This window comes from Lepisosteus platostomus, chromosome 2 (assembly GCF_059453375.1).
Source record: "Lepisosteus platostomus isolate fLepPlt1 chromosome 2, fLepPlt1.hap1, whole genome shotgun sequence".
Classification (NCBI taxonomy): domain Eukaryota; kingdom Metazoa; phylum Chordata; class Actinopteri; order Semionotiformes; family Lepisosteidae; genus Lepisosteus; species Lepisosteus platostomus.
The window spans coordinates 73,060,249-73,079,108 of record NC_142612.1 but is presented as its reverse complement, the minus strand read 5'-3'; the positions used below and the strand labels follow the sequence as shown (position 1 = coordinate 73,079,108).

The 18,860-nt window shown below is 35.6% G+C and overlaps 1 long non-coding RNA gene across 1 annotated transcript; it reads left to right on the top strand.

The window, feature by feature from the left end:
• The first annotated feature begins 643 nt into the window (after positions 1-643).
• Positions 644-11,432, top strand: LOC148677071 (uncharacterized). Its single transcript, XR_015929657.1, has 4 exons — positions 644-763; positions 2,293-6,032; positions 7,761-7,925; positions 8,700-11,432. It is a non-coding gene; the product is annotated as an uncharacterized LOC148677071 (long non-coding RNA).
• Positions 11,433-18,860: the final 7,428 nt, after the last annotated feature.

Sequence of the window (18,860 nt, the reverse complement as noted above, 5' to 3'; positions counted from 1 at the left end):
AGTGGTCGGATATTACAACAATATAGTAGTAGTCAATAGCACTAAACATCTGAAAATGTAAATTTACAGTATGTTATTACTGTAAAAAAAAAGGTTAGCCACTAGATGGCGTAGCTGTCTCAGTGAGCTTACCCGTGACTGAAATCTGTCTGAACGACCTATTCTGTCAGGATTTACTTGCTCATTTAGAAGTTTTTCCTGTCAAGTATTTGTGAACTGAAAACCTAACGGATTGCTGGTGGCTTAGTCGGTGTCGTAATGCAAATGTCCCGAAACTCCTTACAGGATTCATTATAAATCCGTAATTCTCGCAATTATATATTTTAATACATCTCTACAAAACATTTAGTTACGAACACTGTAGATTTCTAAAGCTGAATATATTTAATTACTGTGTTAAATGAAGCAAAAGCACACTGTCAACAAATCACAGAAGGACCCAGATTTTATATTAATGCCCTTCTGTAATAGCTAAGCAATTAAAGATAATTTATTTTAATGAACTTCTGAAAGAATATTTTATTACAAACACCATCTTATCAAATGCTGTATGTACGTGAGCATAAGGAAAAAGAATAAGAAGTAAATGTCAGCAGGAGAGAGCGAAAATGCTCAGTTGCAAGCTTCTTCTTTTACAGGTTCACATTTTTTTAGGGAAAGACAAAGGCAGTTGCCTTGATAGAAGGCCAACAACCTGTGGGGTTTGCCTTTTAAAAACTAAAAACGTCACTGGAATCAAGTGAAAAGCTGACAATTTAGTAAAGTGAGTAGAGCTTTCAAACCATTTCTAATTGTTCAGTGTTGTGAGTAAACAAATCTTTCTTGCATAAAGCTGTATGTTAACAACTCCTACTTTGGAGTTAATATGTTCGTATTTCTTTACTGAAACCTTTCATTTGGTGTCTTTAGCTTTAGCTAGAACAGTTCTAGAGTGTCTTGATTATTTGCTCACTCAAATAAACATGACACATTAATAAAACAGAGTATATGACTGAAATTGTGCATAAATGTTACATGAATCGAAGATATTCAAAGTGCCTGTTACCACTCTTTATCCTCTGTCATTTAACTAGGCAGTGGGTCTATTTTTGTCTACCTTTACCCCCCAAAATATCAACAACACCACGTTTAGCCCTCTTTTAAAAATTTAAAAAATTCACATTGACTTTCTGCAGGGGACTGACGGATCTTTGAAGGAAAATTAATCTGAGGTTCTTAAATTCGCTGATCACCTGGCAACGTGTGGACCTTACTCTGCCTGGAATCTTGTATTCAATAGAGTAGGATTAAGAAGAGATCAGTATAGCAGGTGGTTATCACATTCGAAGGCAGTGTTTCTCAGTAACCACCGAGTAACGTCATATTCACCATTTAGGAAAAAAAGTACAATTACATTATTCTGGCATCTTCTCTGGCTTCAGAGCAGCATTGTAGCACCTCTATTTTGCCGATAATACCTTTTAATCCATAGCAGTTGTGCTTTTCTCCTAAAATAGGAATCTTGGGAGTCTCTGTTTTTGAGCACTTCAGCTGCTACAGCCTAGACATTTTTAAATTAACATTGTTAATCATAAGAGAGTCGGCACACTGGCTGTCAGCGGCAAGAGCTTCTATAAACAGGTAGTACGTACAGGAACCAAAGACCTATTAACGCAGACTTTATTTCCAGTGAGCGTGACCTCGGATAAAAACAGGCAGAATATTCCAGCATCGTTAGATCATGTCCCTCAAGATGCTCATGAGATAAAAATCTTAACATATTAACAAATAAAATGTTACTTTATCTGTGCGTTTTGTGGTATTTTTGATTAAAGGGAATATCATTACTTTTAAAACAAATGCAAAATACTAGCTATTAAACACTAATTGATAATTCTGTGGTGTGTGTGGAGACGTGTCCTAATATTGTGCTGTGAGAAATCTGTGATGTGGTAAAATCTGTGTACAATTTTTAGTTCACTAGAAGAAAGGGCCTAGGGCCTTATCTTCCAGCAATATTATTTAATAGCTGTAATTATACACCCAGAGCTGACATCAGGGGTAACTGCAACTGCATGTAGACCCATAATAACAGTTACACTGGGGGCCATCTTAATGTTTCATACAGACTGCGTACAGTACACCTCCCTAGTTACATGTTTTCTTGAAGCGTTATTTATGTATGTGTTGATAAGAAGCAACATTTTGGAACATGATGGTATTCTCAATCATGTGCAACCATGTGCAAAATAGGCATATACAGGCAAGTGCATCCATATGTTGATAGAATATTCTCCCATTTGCATTATATAGATCAGAACAGGAGCAGGCCAAGTGGAAAAACCTTTTTGACATTTTAGTTTAGCGGATTTGAAAGAAACTCACAGAAAACCCAAGACTGAACCTACGCAAAAGAAAGAATTGTGAGACTTTTAGCTGCTGAATTGCATGTAGGAGAATGTAAGATTACACCTTGTCATTATCAGAGTATTTCCAGCAGGCAGGAAGCCCTAGAGAAGGAGATCATTCAGTGAGTATAAGCCCTGGATCGATGGGGAGAAGGAGGTGTCTGTGGTGTTTTTGGCAAGAATGTCAATGCCTTGAAGTCTGATCATGTTCTCAGAAGCTAAATAGGAAAACACTTAGGAGGAACTCCAGGTTGCCTATGTAAGTAGTGTTAGTAGACCAGTAGGTGGAACTCCTCAATATGGTCCAGAAATGCAATACCAGTGCCCCAGAGACATTAACCCAGAGTTCAGTCTGCTTGGTCACTAAAGATTCCACAGCAGTGTTCATAAGGTGGTAAACTCCAATGTCCTGGGTAAATCGTACTTTGGGCCAGCACAACCTGGCCTCCCTAAAGTTCCTGTTTCATTCTGTTGTTGAACTACCTTGTCCCTTGTCCACCTGAACTGCTGTGCAGTGGGGCTGCTGAGCGTCACTCAGGGGTAAATGAAGTGGGCCCCCACCTGTACTGGAATTATTTTGAGATCCTTTATGATGAGTTTTGTATGGAAGCAAAGCAATTATTAGTATAAGTGATTTGATGCCCATAAGAAATCCAACCTCTGTAGCATTTCAACTGAGGTTTTTCAGATATCATCATAATCTGCATATCTTCTGTTATAATTGTCAGAGATGGCATGTAGCGCATACAGCTTTGGACAGCTGTGCTATACAACATGGCACTGATTAAATACTTTTGGCGAAAGCAGGAAAAACTTGGGTTTAGATTGTACTGTCATCCATTTCCACAAAATCTTTGGCCAGATGAGCTTTTACTGCCCAGGACACTGCAGACATTTAGAATCCAGTATATGCCTGGTATTCATTTAGCTGGACAAGGACTGTATTTCCAGTAGAAGGCAATACGTAAGGTTCTGATGTGTTATACAATTCCTCCTGAACATTTGAAAGTCCTTCCTGCCACTGATTTATCAGTTTATAAAAAAACACTAATTCCTAATTATTGTGATTGCAATTGCAATTAAATGATTAATTATACAGACTATTATGCTTCCAAGCATGTTTTGCTCTATTGTTATCCTATCCTCAAAGATGATGATGATACAACTAACTTTTAGCAGGCAATGGATCACAAAGATCCATTCAGAGCAAGGTGTCATGAAGCTATCAGAGGCTATGTAGTTTAATATAGCAATAGTAGATGGCTTAAGGTGGTTTTTTTTTGCAAAAGAAATGCTTTTCCATAAGGCTTTAAATGTGGATACACTGTGCAAAAAAATACATAACTCATTGCAATTTATCGAACAAAGCATCAAGGCTCTTTTTCTGTTGTCCACACCGAAATCTCCTATTCCTCCCACCAACCCCACCGCCTCCACACGTAGGTGTCTTTGTTTTTCTCAATGCAAGATCTGTCTTAAAATGTGCCAAAAACAGTTCAAAGTAGTAGTTCAAATTCCATGATTTTGGAATGGTCTCTTTCAAAGTGCAGCCTGCTTGCTACTTAGCAGCTATGCCAGGATTAAGAATTTCAACTTTTAACAGCTGTGTGCATCTGGAGCTGAACCCGCTATTACTTTTCTGTCTGCACATCATTAATACAGTCACTGTTGTCTTCCCAGTTTTTACCTAATTGATACAACAGAGACTCTTAAAATTCCACACTTTATACTTTTAATTCCATTTGTTTCTTTACTGAAATCGGTTGGGAATGTTCCTTTCATACATGCATTAGGTCTCACACAACAAAACGACACTTTTCACCACGCAGTGCTGTGATCTTTGTGGGGCAGCATTAAAGACGCAGCCCAGATTTAAAAGAGGTGAAAGATATAGGGTTCTTTTCCAGTTCCAGTTAGAGGCCTGTTTATTTATTTTTCAAATCCGTAACGTTGATGATGGGTTGAAGAAAAATGTTGTATACTTTAATACCCAGTTAAATTCGCATTCATTCACTCAAGATTATACTGACCCTGAATGAAATATGTATGGTCACAGGGCTTTGTATCTAATTCCTTATTTCTCAAAGATAATTCATTCAACTACTTTCCCTTGACATGTTTTGTGATGTGGCTCTGATAGTAAGGAGCATCTTGTTCATGCTGCAACATCTGACTTTCTTAGTGGGAGCAGTTATTTGTAACCATTCGTAAATGTCCATGTTCTGTTGTCATTGTAATTCAGTTTTACCTCAACAGGAGATCATTTTAATGAACAATGAACTAAAGGTGCGTTCTGGTATTTTGCGGCCAAAAGGCAATTATCATTCAGCTCAAGGACTGGGAATATTTTTGGAGGCATCCGAGAAAGTTAAATTACAGGGCACAGTGACATCCTCCTATCTCTTCCTATACTTCTACCCAGCTCAAGTCCTGCCTGTTTCAAGTCTTTCATGAAAGCTGAAGCCTTGTCTCCCACTTTCTCGGTAATCTCCGAGATTAAAAGGGAAGAAGAGGGAATCATTGGCAGCCTAGTAAAGGAGAGAGTTAGGTGCTCTGCAGGGGTCAAGGTGATCACTGCCTGGATTTGCTTTTTTTTCTTTGCAACACGAGAAGCACGCTTTTGGCAATGTTACCTTTTTGGCACAGTCACATCTGTTCATGCTCATAGAGCTTCCCCCCCAAAAGAAAAGAAAATCGCCTCCAATCACCACCAGTTTCAGTTAGCTCCATTTGTTTTCAACTAACTTAGGATTCTGTTACATACAAAAGGAGTGGAAACTTGCAGTTCATGCACCTTGTTATTTTCTCCTGTTGTTATAATTAGTTTGGATATCAAGATCTAACAAAATGGGCCTCTTGTTGGGTCAAATAAGCAACATTCTCTTTCTTTTGTTGTTCTTCAGGGTGGACACTTCTGTATTTTTGGGTGTAAATCTGTTGTATCTGAACAGTTTTTTTTTTTCCAATGAGCTGTTTTAAAGGAAAATCCCATAGGCAACTGTGAAGTTATTAAAAAAATTAAAGGAGCATTAGCGCTACTCAGGTCTATACAATAGTTTTCTCTCCCTTCAACTGTAGTTTGATTCGTAACAAAATATTTACTGGTTCACTTGACTAAAATTGTTTGTTTCACTATGACTTTATTTATGATAACATAGAAATTGGTGGTGGTGCAGGGGAGTCCCATTACCTGTGAAGCGCTTTGAGTGGAGTGTCCAGAAAAGCGCAATATAAGTGTAAGCAATTATTATTATTATTATTATTATTATTATTATTATTATTATTATTGAGAATGTGTTACAGTATTTGTTGTTTGGTTGCAGAGATGTCTTAAAAACGTCAAATGACCATGGACAGGTAAAAACCTTTATAACAGTATTATGTAGTCTGTCATAAAAGTTAGCATATCTACCACATATTTCAGACCTGTTTTTGATGGAGATTGTGAAAAATTGTTTAAAAGATACTGTAAAGTGAATGAGTCTGTGTTTGTTCAGCTCTTTGAAATCTGAAATATATTGTCAGTGGTAGTAATTAAAATGGACTCCTGTTATAGTATCCCACAGGAACATTTCTCACAGGAAATCCCGAAGGCACTGCTGCTGATAACTTCTGATGCCCACCCCTGTTTGTGCCAGCAAATTGGTTTGTTGATTGAAAGTCCTGCTAATTTTAGTGATATGCCTTGTTTTGTTGTATTACTCTCACAGCTGTGAAACATAATCAGTAAAGGTAATTAATTGCTATCATTCAAGCATGCCAGAAGGGAGATATAAAAATGATGAGAATTGTTTCTACTAGATAAAATACTGACTAAATTAACTGATGTAATGGTTTTTGAGGTTGTGATTCTTTCATGAGAAGAGCTAAAAAGAAATATTTCCACAGAAGTAGACACTGCACTAACCGTAATGACATTTAATACATACAGGTGTCATTATTCATTCGTATTAAATAATATATCATAAATCCCGTATATGACCAAATCCTTGTTTTTTTTTTGTGGAGTAAATAAATTATATATTTGAAAGATTAGTCATTATTTTGAACAATATATTAATTACCCCTTTTACCAATTACCAATTTTTTAATGGAAACATTTATTTTGTATTAATATCAGCATGTGCTTCCCAACCTTGATCATCTTTAAGAGCCAATTTTAACAAAGTGATATGTATGAAATTTTAAATGTTTAAAAAAATAAAATCAGAAAACCAACAACTTAATAAGAATGTTTGTGTTTTTGTGCGTTAGCTTGTAGATAGATCCTAAAGACAACTTTTGGATTGAAAACCTGCTGGACTTTAAATTGAACAACAAAAAATTGTTGCCTGGTGACTGACATAATTGTGACTGACTAAGATGTGCTGGAACACCTACAGACTGAACAATAATAGACTCAGTAATTTTCTGAGCTGTCCTGACTGTGATTTTTATGACTGTACATTTTTAAAAACAGAATGAGGTAGAGAAAGACCAGAAAGATCCAAAGACTTCACTCTAAATTTTCCTCAATAATTTAGTAATGGCAAAAATAAGTAGTTCACAACATTTAATGTTCAAGGAATCCTTCACTTAGAGAGTTGATTGTGCTCTATTCAATCATAGCCCAAGTTGTAATACTAGCTGATGCAAAGAAAGTCAATTTGTTTTTAGGCTTCTTGGGATCATCGTACTCTAAATTTGCTCCTCAGAAACATTTTTTATTGAACAACTCAAACTGGATTCTAAAAAAACACAAGGTGTGAGAGTATAAACCAGTGCTTCCCAGTTCTGCTTCCTTTATCACTGTTCTGCACGTATTCATTTAGTTCCCATTTTATGACGCCTGAAATGACTGCAAATTGGAGATTCAGTTACACTGTTTCTCTTCAAACATGTTTTAAGGTTGTGGTTTTTAATATGATGCTGGACAAATGTCAAATGTGTATTCATTTTGCCCTCTGTGCAGAAGATGAGCTTTCTGTAAATATACAGATGTCCTCTTGTTGGCAATATAATATATTTAAAGGCAGAGAATTAAATAAATGAGTAAATTTAACACGTTCTCCAGAAATACTCTTAAATTCTCTATTGGACATAAAGTTCAAACATTTGAGACAGCTTACTTATTTGAGGAACGGTATATATTAGGTAATTGTATTCATTAAAGGGCACTGATAAGGTTTTGGGATGAAAAGTAAGTTTTGAATAGGAAGTTTCATTATGTATGCATGTAATAATATGACACCGCGAAAATGATACAAATGCAATTAAAATAATCATAATGGCATTAGTGGAGTAAAACACCGTTTTAGAGACACTTTCGGGTGGAGTGGAAAATCCTTTTAAATTAAAAAATATGCTTATTACATTTTTTTGTCTTTGCTCCAGGGCAGTGAAACCATGCGGGTTTTTTGGGGGAGAAGCTCGTACGTTTTTGACAGATAAGAAAGAACGCGATGTTCGCTGCACATCTTATAGCAGAAGACGGTCTGTTTAGACCTACCCATTTGCACCAGAAAACAATGCAGTCATTTCTGTTACAGGAATTTTGTGGTGAGAAAAAAAAATGCACTATCACTATTGATAAACGTCGCCTTATAGGATGACCTGTACCAAAACAAGCCATCCCGCCACCCCGTTTATCCTGCAATGCGGTACATTTCTCCTGATTGCACAGCATGGCCTCTTCCTGCTAAGATAACAAGTAGGCAGCTGGGGCAGGTCAGATGGTCTTGATCAATTTTGCACCACGGTCCCATGTGAATCTGCAAGAACAATATCTCGGTATTTTCTAAGCTATGTGCAGAATAAGCTACTTTCCATCTTTTCGATTAGCACAGTTTTTTTTTAATCTACTAAAACAGAGCTTTTAAAGGCACAACACAGATGTTGAACGTCTTTTGGAATATCTACTGTATTTGAAACTTTAATGAATTAGAAAGTTTGCCCAGGAGTGTTGGCTATTACTGTTTTAACATGCCCATCTCCTTTCATTGTAACTTATTTCACATCAAGCATCCTTCCAATTTTACGTCCCTTTGTTGTTTTCTTTCAGTAGATAATCAGTACAGAAGTTCTGTAAAGACAAGTATGCAGTCTATACAATGCAGAGCTTCATTTTAGTCGTCCCCTAGGATCAAATAATTCAATTGTTTGAGACACTTGAGGAATGCCAAGTGTTTGGAACGAGTGAATTGATTTACATTGCTTGTGATAAAGCCATCTCCTGAAGGGAGTTATCTCATCCATTCCTCTGCAGAGGGAAGAAGCAGCTGAGGTAATGTTCATCTTGGTGCTCCTGCCATGATTTGTTTTCCCTTTCCCTAGTGACTTCCAAGAGAGTTCAAAGTGGAATCAGCCGACAGAACTGCATTTAATAAGCTGTGGTGGCTGAAGCAGCATGCACACGATGTCTATGATGCCACTCAAAGCGATTTGGCACATGACCTGTATACAGTATACCCATGCCATCAGGAAATTGAAAACTTCCTTGGAAAAAAAAGTATTCAATATTCTGTATTGGTTGCAGTTGTTCCTTGTTTTATTCTCACATCTGCATTTTTTTTTTAACAGCTTCGATGGTCTCTGGCAGCCTGTTTGTTATAATGGTGGTGAGACAAATAGTGCACATGTGAAGTCTTAACAAGTTCTTTATTGCAGAAATCTGCTGCTTATCTCTGCAGCCAAAACTAAATTGCCTACAGTATACTTTAATTGGAAAACTTTAACCTGACTTTCACCTCTTCTCTTCAGTGGTAGTGTATCTAAATGTCTTTGATGATACCAAAAACAACTTTTGTTTCTGTTCTTTCTGTCTGATTATAACCATACCATTAGTTCGGACGAGCTAACAATGAAACAAGCATCTTAGGGAAAGCCTCATGTTGTGACCTGATACAATCTAATGTTAATTACTCTGTTAAGACCATCAATCCATTTCGTAGATTTATATTTCGACTCAAACCACCTTCCACAATCTTTGCTTCTGTTAACAGATTTGTAGAATACCTCCTTTATTAACGTTTATTAACACGAGCTTCAGTTCTGCTATGCAAGAAGTTAACTAAGAGCTATCTGTCTTAATTTCAACCAAGTGTGCTGATCTAACAAAGGTAAAATATTTACACTTTATACAGCCTATAACTTCATTTCTAACTGCTTCTGAGAAGAAAGAGAAATAGCTAATTATCTGGTTCTTGACACCTCCAGAAACCTCCAGAAACTCTGGTACTGAGTATCACCTTCAGTGAGCTACCATTTTCTACTGTGCTGCTTCAGAAGATCCTGAAAAGACAAAGAGAAAATGTCTCTTGACTAACACTGGAAAGACGCTGCTTTGGTCTGGTCAAAATCCAACATTGATTCATTGATTTAAGTTTTGCTTGATAGATTAAATGATTGATTGCATTAAACAACACAGCTTTAATCAATAAAGCTTAAAACATCAAGCCTTCATCTTAGTGTTAGCATTTGTGCACTAGAGGGGGCTTTCAAGTCCCCTTGGCAGGATATGGCTTTTCCAAATATCCAGCAATTGGTATTTTTCTTTACAACTTGTAGTCCAAACATTAAAACATTGCAGTTAAAATACCAACATGTGGAATAAAACGTTGAGTTAATATCACATACATTTTGAGGGGTACAACAGATAATTTTTAAGCAAACATTTCAAACATTTTAGGTTTGTTTAATGAGTGAAAAATAGGGCTTTGCGTTTTAAAGCTGGGTAATTGCTGGGTAATACATAATTTTATGCACATTCTTATTTCCATTCTGATTAAGTGTAAGTGAAACGGTTGGTTGAGTAAGCCGATCCATCCTAAGTGTCCATCAGAATTATGCTCTGGAGGGATTCGACAGCTCTGCTGTACCGAGGTTTATTTTTTTTAATTATGTAAAAAAAATGGGAAAATGTTTAAAGAGATCAATCAGGACTAATTGCTTACAGCCTTCAGATTTTTACTTAAGCAAGTCAATTATCTGAATCTCCGAGGTAAATTAACATCAGTAAAGCAGTTCATTTTGTAGAATGTATTTTAGTCCCGCAAATATTATAATTTCTAAATGATAAATTACTAAAAAGCAGAGTACATCTTGGGATACATATTTATGTTGGTGAAACATTTCGTGATTTATTATCTTTTTGGAGAATTAATATTTGTGTCATTTGATTTCTGCAGCATGTAATTGAATGACAGTAGTAAAGCTGTGCAGTTATGGTCATGTGAATGTAACACGGCTGCCATAACTTCTATAGTGGCCTCATGGTGAGGAATAACATTTCAACAGCTGCGAGATGAACATCTGGAGTGCTATTCCACTGAAGTGGATTATGAGAAAATCTCATTTTGAATACTGGAAACAGAACCTTAAAATAAATCTGCTTTCTTATTATGGTGTTGCTTTCACATTTGGTGCTCTTAAGGAACATGAAATTTAATTTTATTTCTCTATTTTTGTATTCACCTTTTAAAGTATGGCATGTTCTAAAATAAGGTTACAGTTTTTAAATGGTCCATCATGATCATAGCATGAAATAAGAACAAGCATATATGTATCTGAATATGTAATATTGATTATGTAACCATAAGATATTTCCTTTTTTTGGCACTGTTTATTAAAGATACTTTTGTTTGGATCATCCCACAGATAATCATCTGATGTTAACACCGTTTCTTGACAAAAAATAACTATTTTTTTCCTAAAATCTTTGATTGTGTTTTTGCCATAATCAAAAGAATGCTTCATGGCACAGTCTATTTAATTTTAAACATGGATACACTTTTGCTCTTAATTGTTGTCTGATAACACCAAACCTTTGTTTTGTAGAAAAGTAGAGAACTCTGCCAACCCCGGGCATCCTCAGGTCAAAAGAAAACTAAGAAGCTAATAAAGCAGACTGTTCAAATTATGTGATATGATTATTACCACATTAAATCAATATGCAAAAAACAATTCAATTCTAAACAATGTAAACTGTGGAAGAAAATTATTTCATTATAACATTTCTGAATAACTTTGGGAATTCATTTTTATTTTTAATAAAATATCTGGAATGTTTTTATCTGGATTCTGTTCATTTCTCTGAAACCCTTCACCTTTAAAGTTCTGCTTTTTTCTCCTCCTTTCTGTCTGCCCGCCTGAGCAGTTTGCTGTAATGTGTAAACAGTTACTGTCTTAGTGATGCGAGTGTTATTAGACTACTGTTGCTTTACACTCTTCTTCTGTATCGATCACATACAAGATACCTGAGAGGTAAAATCTCATTTTATTCAAATAGCAGCATTTAGAACCTGGGATATTTGAACAGTCAAATTTTTTTAATGTCCCCTTTTTCCGCTTCAGTTGAAGGATTTTTTTTTTCCAGATTGTAGAATGATCTGAAAAGATGCCAGGTTTTGTTCTTTATCTAAAAGAAGCATTCTCTCTGTAAGCTGCCCCTTGACATACTGTTAATTTGAAGAATGTTTGAAGTATGATGCAACATCAGCTGCATTTACTTAGCTTGTCGCTGCTTTCCTCTAAAATGTTCCTCCTTTGTTCTCAAATTACCATTTTGAATGGACAGCTCTATTTCTGTCATATGGGACACATCTTAATATATGCATTGCCTCCTTTATGTCATTAATAAACAATAACTTCTTAAGGCAGCTAAAGCTGAAAAAGTACAACCAAAATGGCAACACGTAACTTTTTTTTTCTAGTTTTCAAAATAGAAACCGGTAGGCTATTGGCAAAAACAAATAAACACAAGATCAAAATCGTGTTAGAGCAATGGGAGATGTCAGTCTGGTGAATTAATTAGACAAAAATATCCGACGTGAGATAAACTAAAGCTGGCAAAGTGCATATATAATGTTTTCTTATTTCCTTGCTCTTTAAAGTTGACTATACTGGAGGAATTACAGCAGTCCACATTCATGTTGCTGTTAATCTATTTGAATATATTGTAAATATACCTTTTCACACATCCAGTCATGCAATCATGATTTTGTGTTCCCATTCATCACTTGAAGACACATGTGGTGTGGCAGGATATTGGAGAGAAAGTAGAAAATAGTTCTACAATTTTATTAAAAATGAATACGGCTTTGTTTGGAAACTCTACTCATGTGCTCTATACACGCTTCTAGACCTTTCTGAAACCAACCCATATGAAATACAAGCACGGAGACAGTGTTCCAGTTCAGAATTTAATATGGTTTGTCCCCAAACAAATCTAAGAAAACTACATAACAGCTGCAGAAAAGTGTTATATCTAGAGCAGTGTGTGTGGAACTGGAGATGGGGTGGAGCTTAATTTATTCCAAAGTTCCTCTTTAGGGAGCTACCTGGGGCTTCTAAGTAAGATGTTGTGCTGCAGTAAATAGGATACAGATAAGGCAATTAACTTAAGGACTTGAATTAGCAACAGAATCTGCAAGTCATTAATAACTGTCTCTGGAATGTTTATTTTAAGGATAAGAGCTTTGCTCATTTTTGAGGCACCTTTAGAAGTCCAGACAAAACGATTTTAATTGTCATGACTTTGAAAATGGGGATGTGACAAGAGTCGCCAGAGAGCTTTTGTTTTATATTTAGCTTTCAAAAAGAAATAAGTCTGTGGTAGATAAATATAATAACAATTTTTATTTATTTTTTATAACATTTATATAGCATTTTTCATCCCAATGTATTCCCAAAATGCTTTACATATAGTAGGGGACACATTTCCACTGAAATGTAGCACCTACCTGGGTGAGACTTGCCAGCAATTCTGTGTTAGCATCCCCACTACACAGCTCACTAGGTGGAGATGTGACAAATTGCTTATGATATGTCAGTTATGTATATAAGAACAAGGTCATAAACTGCTTTTAGGAAGATTTGTGGTTTAGGCTGATCACACGGTTTCTGGTTCATTAAAATCAATTCTAGATCAAGAATGTCAAAAACATCTTAAAATTGTGATTATGTCATGTCAGAATATGTTGTGAAAATTAATGATTGTTATTTTGAGACACTGATCTTTTTATCACTACATGACAATATGTCACTAACATTGTAACATTGTGGTGTTGTGGCTGAAGCATTTAATTAGTTAATACATTTAATTAATACAGTAGTTAAACATAAGCTTATGTCCTTGCTGCATCTTTGAGACATTTGCGTATAAAAGGTTATTAAACAGAAACGTTTGGAATCAGGAAGCACCAGGACTGTTAAGAACTCATCTTTAGTTTTATGCTTTTAGGTTTCTCTGCCTTGGACAGCTACTTTTCTTTTGCTGGATCCTGGCTCGCCTGAAGCCTCACTCTTGCAGTCTGGTCTGAGACTGAGACTTCCAGGCTCCCCTCGTGTTTTTGTTATGCTGACCTTGTAAAGATTGGTTACAATTTGCATTTAGTAAGAACAGATTACATGAACCGTGAAACATGACCTGATTGTCTAGCTTGACATTGCAGACTCTCGGGTAACAGTCTATTATTTAATTAGCCGTTCAATTGAAATATCGTTTTAAGGGGAGAAACAAGTATGAAAGTTTGCTAATTTATGTAAAATGGGGAATTGGGAATCACAAAAGTATCTTGAGCAGTGAACTTGCACCCACAGGTCTTTCATAGTATGTGCATTTCCTGCAGCAGCCAGTTAGTCACAGATTTTTGATTTATATATCTCTTTTCATGACAGCCATTGCATTGATCAGTTCAGTACAAAAGAACATATCAAAACAAATGTTAGAAAAAAGAGAAAAGCATCAAAAGGTCAAAATGTACATAACACAACATACAAAAGCTCACAGTAACATATCTAAAAACGCATTTTGCCTTTAAATCAGTTAGATCATCTATGTATGTAATAGCAAAAGTTCTGTAGCATTGTTTATTAATTTGCCTTCTTGAGATAGCTGTATTTCTTAAATAATGAGACAGGTTTTTTAAACATACAGGTGTATATGTTACCAGTGATTGCCAAAAAGGCATTTTTGTATACTAATACAAATAACCATAAGAGGAAGTCATGAGTCCCAGTGCCTTCCAGATCCAGAGGAGAAGATGCCAGAAGCAGCTGCAGTGGGCATTCAAGAGACTGCATGAGTGAGTGAGTGTTTGCGTTTCTGGAAACAATGGAAGGATGTTCATTGTTATTCTGTCAACAGTTTTTAAAAAGGCTTTGGTTTTACTGGCGTTAAAGGTGACATGATTAAGAGTGTCTGATGTTTGATGGTAGAGAATGTGTAGTTATGTTCTTTTAATTTAATGTGACATTTATGGATAGTGAGGGATGCCATGAAGCCTGTTAAGTACCTGTAAAGGCTGGGGTTCCTTCCAAGTGTGTGCATGGCAGATCTGAAGTTCAAATGAAAAGGTCTGTGTATGAGCATAAACTGGACAAACATGCCTTGAATGAAGATGGTGTAGCTTGTTTGCATTTCAGTTCACAATGCTTAACTCCCTGTGATGCTTTGTTTTGCCTCTTTATAAAAGTTAAAATATTTTAACATTTAATCACTAGTATGATCAGGAATGTTCAGCAATGTGGAACAATTCCCTAAAATGAGGTAAAAGATGGATCATATTTTCAATTCATTTGTATTCGGGTTAAGAAGGGCCTAACCTGACCTGTTGAACGTGAAGTGACACAACCTCCTCACACACACATCCCACGTCTACCACCAAAATCTGAAGTGAGTAGTGAAACAAGGTGTTGGAATTCTCTTGTAAAGCTGAACATAGAACTACAAACAAAGAATGTGGAAAACAAGAAACACGAGAAAGGAGAGGTACAATTTCAACAATCCAAGAAGTATTTCATGGTTGGAATTATTGACCAATTGACAAAGTGAATGACAGTGTGATTGGAGGACAGATAGCTGGTGGTGTCTTTTCTATTGAACTTAAAATTAAGTTTTCAAAGGAAGTGTATGTTGTGTTAAAGAATTCTTTTCTGATTTAACAGTGGAATGTAATTATAAATGGCAAAGTACATTTAAATGCCACGTTAGCACATGGTCTGATCAGATGGCAATCTCATTATTCAGAAGTAGAAAGTAATAAAAGCAGAGATTTTGAGGCAATAGCACATGATTCATTAGATGCCATGGAATAAAACAAATGTGATTAATCCTAGTTTGTTTTTATTGTGAACTTTGTACTGTGGATGAAGGTACTCTACATGATTCCTACTTATTCTTTTTGTTTTCAGACTATGCCAAAGAAATGTTTTTTTTCCAAAAAGCCATGGTTGTTTCAAGATTGTTTATTCTGACCATTTTACAGGAATTTGAGTGTCTTTAAGTCATGTTTTGGTTTGAAATCATCTTGTATATAAAAAGTAACAGAGCATTTCTTGTCTTTCCATGGCCACAAATTGAATGGATATTTATATAAATTATTTCTAAGAATATTACAATTGTTCGGATCTACTGCTTAGTTTTATTTAATATGTTAAATATTAAATAGTAACATACTCTTTGAGGCTGTTGAAAAGTCAATTGTCTTATTCATAGGGATTGGCAACTACTACTGCTATACGATAGAGCAGCAAGACGTTCCCTTTTAAGACAAACAAGACAATTTAATTGAAGTTCAGATTAGATTTCAAAATGCAATAGACAACTTGCTGAATTTAATGCATGATTTTATCTTCTGAGAGATCACTTGTTCAGATTTTGTTCTTTAGAACAAGAATGTGGTAAGGTTTATTTAAGTGCGTGTTTAAATTTGGATGTACCAAGTTATACAGCCATGAGGGTCCCAGAAAAATCTCTCCTCTCATATATTTTTCATGAACTTGTGCTTTCCTTCCAGTTAATTGATTTGTTCCATAAATCCCGAAAAAGAAAAATTCCATAACAAATTCTATATGTATAATAACATGTAATAGGTTAAAAATTGGTGTTTGGGGGTTCGCTCTGCTACATAATCTTTCGTTTGTTTTTTTACTGAGATATTGAACATGTGTGTTATCCGAATTGTAGGATTTTCTAAATTAAAACAATAGTTCCAAGGAGTAGAAAATTCTGCCTGTGCCGGTATTAAATTTGATTTAACATACCTAAGGTATGTAATGTTTTTGGATGCCAAAGACTGTGTTTTAGACGTTTCCCCGTGGGTAAATACTTAAGTGAAACCCCAATCAGGGCTTTGGTGGGATATTCTGAACTCTTTATGGAATACAAAGTAGTTGGCAGGTGTTCATCCACATTAACTGCAGTGTCTCATTCATTTATATTTTAGTGCCACGTACAGTGTGCAAATGAGAGCAGTATTGTTATTCAACTAATCTTCTATTTTTTTCTTGCATCTTTTAAGTCTCATGAATTAGTCTTTTATGTCTAAAAACTGCACATAATGCCGACCAAGACCCAGGGCTTTCTGTGTTTTACCTCTCACTGCTCAAAGGGCTGGTATAAGGTTTCTTTCAGGGAATTACACTTTTGGTGACCCCATCACATATAAAACATGTTAGCTAATGGGGGTACAGCAGGGCCGAGCTAGAGTGTTTGATCAGGAAATCCTGCATGAACGCACTAAATGGAAATTTGATTAGTAACCTTAGTGACAAAGAGATCAGATCCACGCTGCTAGTACAATCGGATATGACAGCGTATGTTTTCTGTGTCTTTCCAGAGTAAAGAGATCATGCAGCACTGACACAGGGTATTAGATAATGCATGTATAATTAAATGCATGAGCTATGAAAACAGGCCTAGCTTAGGAACTGTTGCTGATAATGTTGCCGATAAGAGGCCATTACGTGATTTAATAGTTAAGAATTCATCCTTTGCGTATCATTCATTTACAGTAGCAAAAAAATACATGGACTTTGCTTTCCTTATCACCATTTTGAATCATTGTGAGGTGCTTTGTCTTCAAGTGAGCATCAACATGAGTGGATTTGATTAAGGTCAACAAGGTTTACTCTGTTAAACTAAGCATAAAATGGATAGACATTGTACATCTTGTTTGTGTAAAAGTAGAAGAGTGTAGTAGTCAAGAATAAAAAAAATAAACAAGCCATCAGCGAACACATTTCTGTTTCTTGAAACTGCAGTCATATAAAGTGAAGAAAACTTATGATGTTTCAGGTATGTTTTTAATACAGTAGCTTGGAAAGGTGTAATTTATTACCTTTTATCTTGGGAAATTCATGTTGTGAAACTCAATTTGTTCTTCACATTTGTATACCATTGCAAAAGATTATATGCATTACTTTAAATAAGAACCCATACTGTAACTGAAGCTTAATTATTCAAAATTAAAATGACAAACATCTATTAGGTGCAAAAAAGAAAAATAACATCATGTGATTTACAGTATCCGCACAGATATTTCTTCTATATGTCATCAGATTTAGGCAATACAGTTATTTTTCTACTGTATTAAAACTGCTTGTTACAATTGTCATAAATCCGACAGGGTCTACATAAACTTAATACAGGAACTTTTTCTTGTAAATACTGTGAAATTTCCAATATTATTTTTAAAAGCATTTATGACCTATTACACCAGCAGATGTAATAGGCATTGTTATGGTATTTTTCATCTACATCTTTTCTTTTAGTGCACATTAATACAACTCGGACCTGACAAAAGTTACTTAAAAACACACCAATTATAAAATAAATATTGTACAGAAAAGGCTGATAATTGTCCAGACATCTGTGAAAAATGTAACCTTTCCTTCGATCTCATGATGTCACCAATTTGATGTTTCTGGGGGGATTGTGTTAAAATGCTTGTGACAGAGCCAAGGTAAACCATCCAAAATCTAACACAGAACTGGAAGGGACACAACCAACAAAGGAGTTAGATATGGATCATTGGGTCTGCTCGTTCTGCATCTTGAGCCAATTATTAGTGTCATCTTGAGCCAATTTAATCAATCCGAGGGGGATTCGTGGGGGGGAGCGGGTGCAAATGTTGGTCAAATATCCTGGCTTAGGAACCTTAAAAAGCATTCCCTGCTGTAACATTGCTGATCAGGGGTTATTGGAGCCTCTCTATTATTTTAAACATGCTTTACATTTTTAATTTCCACAAATGGAATTGTATTCTTTTTGGAAATGTGTATTCAAATGCGTAGTGACCGCATCATTCAGAGAGTCGTTGCAAAACTCGTCAAATGAGTCTCCTGTATCTTTTGTAGTGACGGTTTAGAAAGATAAATGACGCCTGCTTTGATTAAAACCCCCCAAAACTCTTATCTGATATTCATTACGGAGGTTACTTCATTCTGTTCTGTTCTCAGAAAGTTATCTGGGTGACGAGTTTTTTAGCACTCGTTAATGTCATGGATCATTTTTTCCTGTTAATTTCCTTAGACAGTTCTGAGGCTTTTAAAGTCATTCCTCGTGACTTTATATGAGCTTTGTAATGTGGCTTGGAAGTGAATTATGCTTCTTTCCAGGCGATTAAATTAATTGCTGCATTCACTGTTATTGTATCAATTGAATTAATGTGGGTGCAGCACATCATCGATAGTTAAGCCTATCCCTTCCTAAAT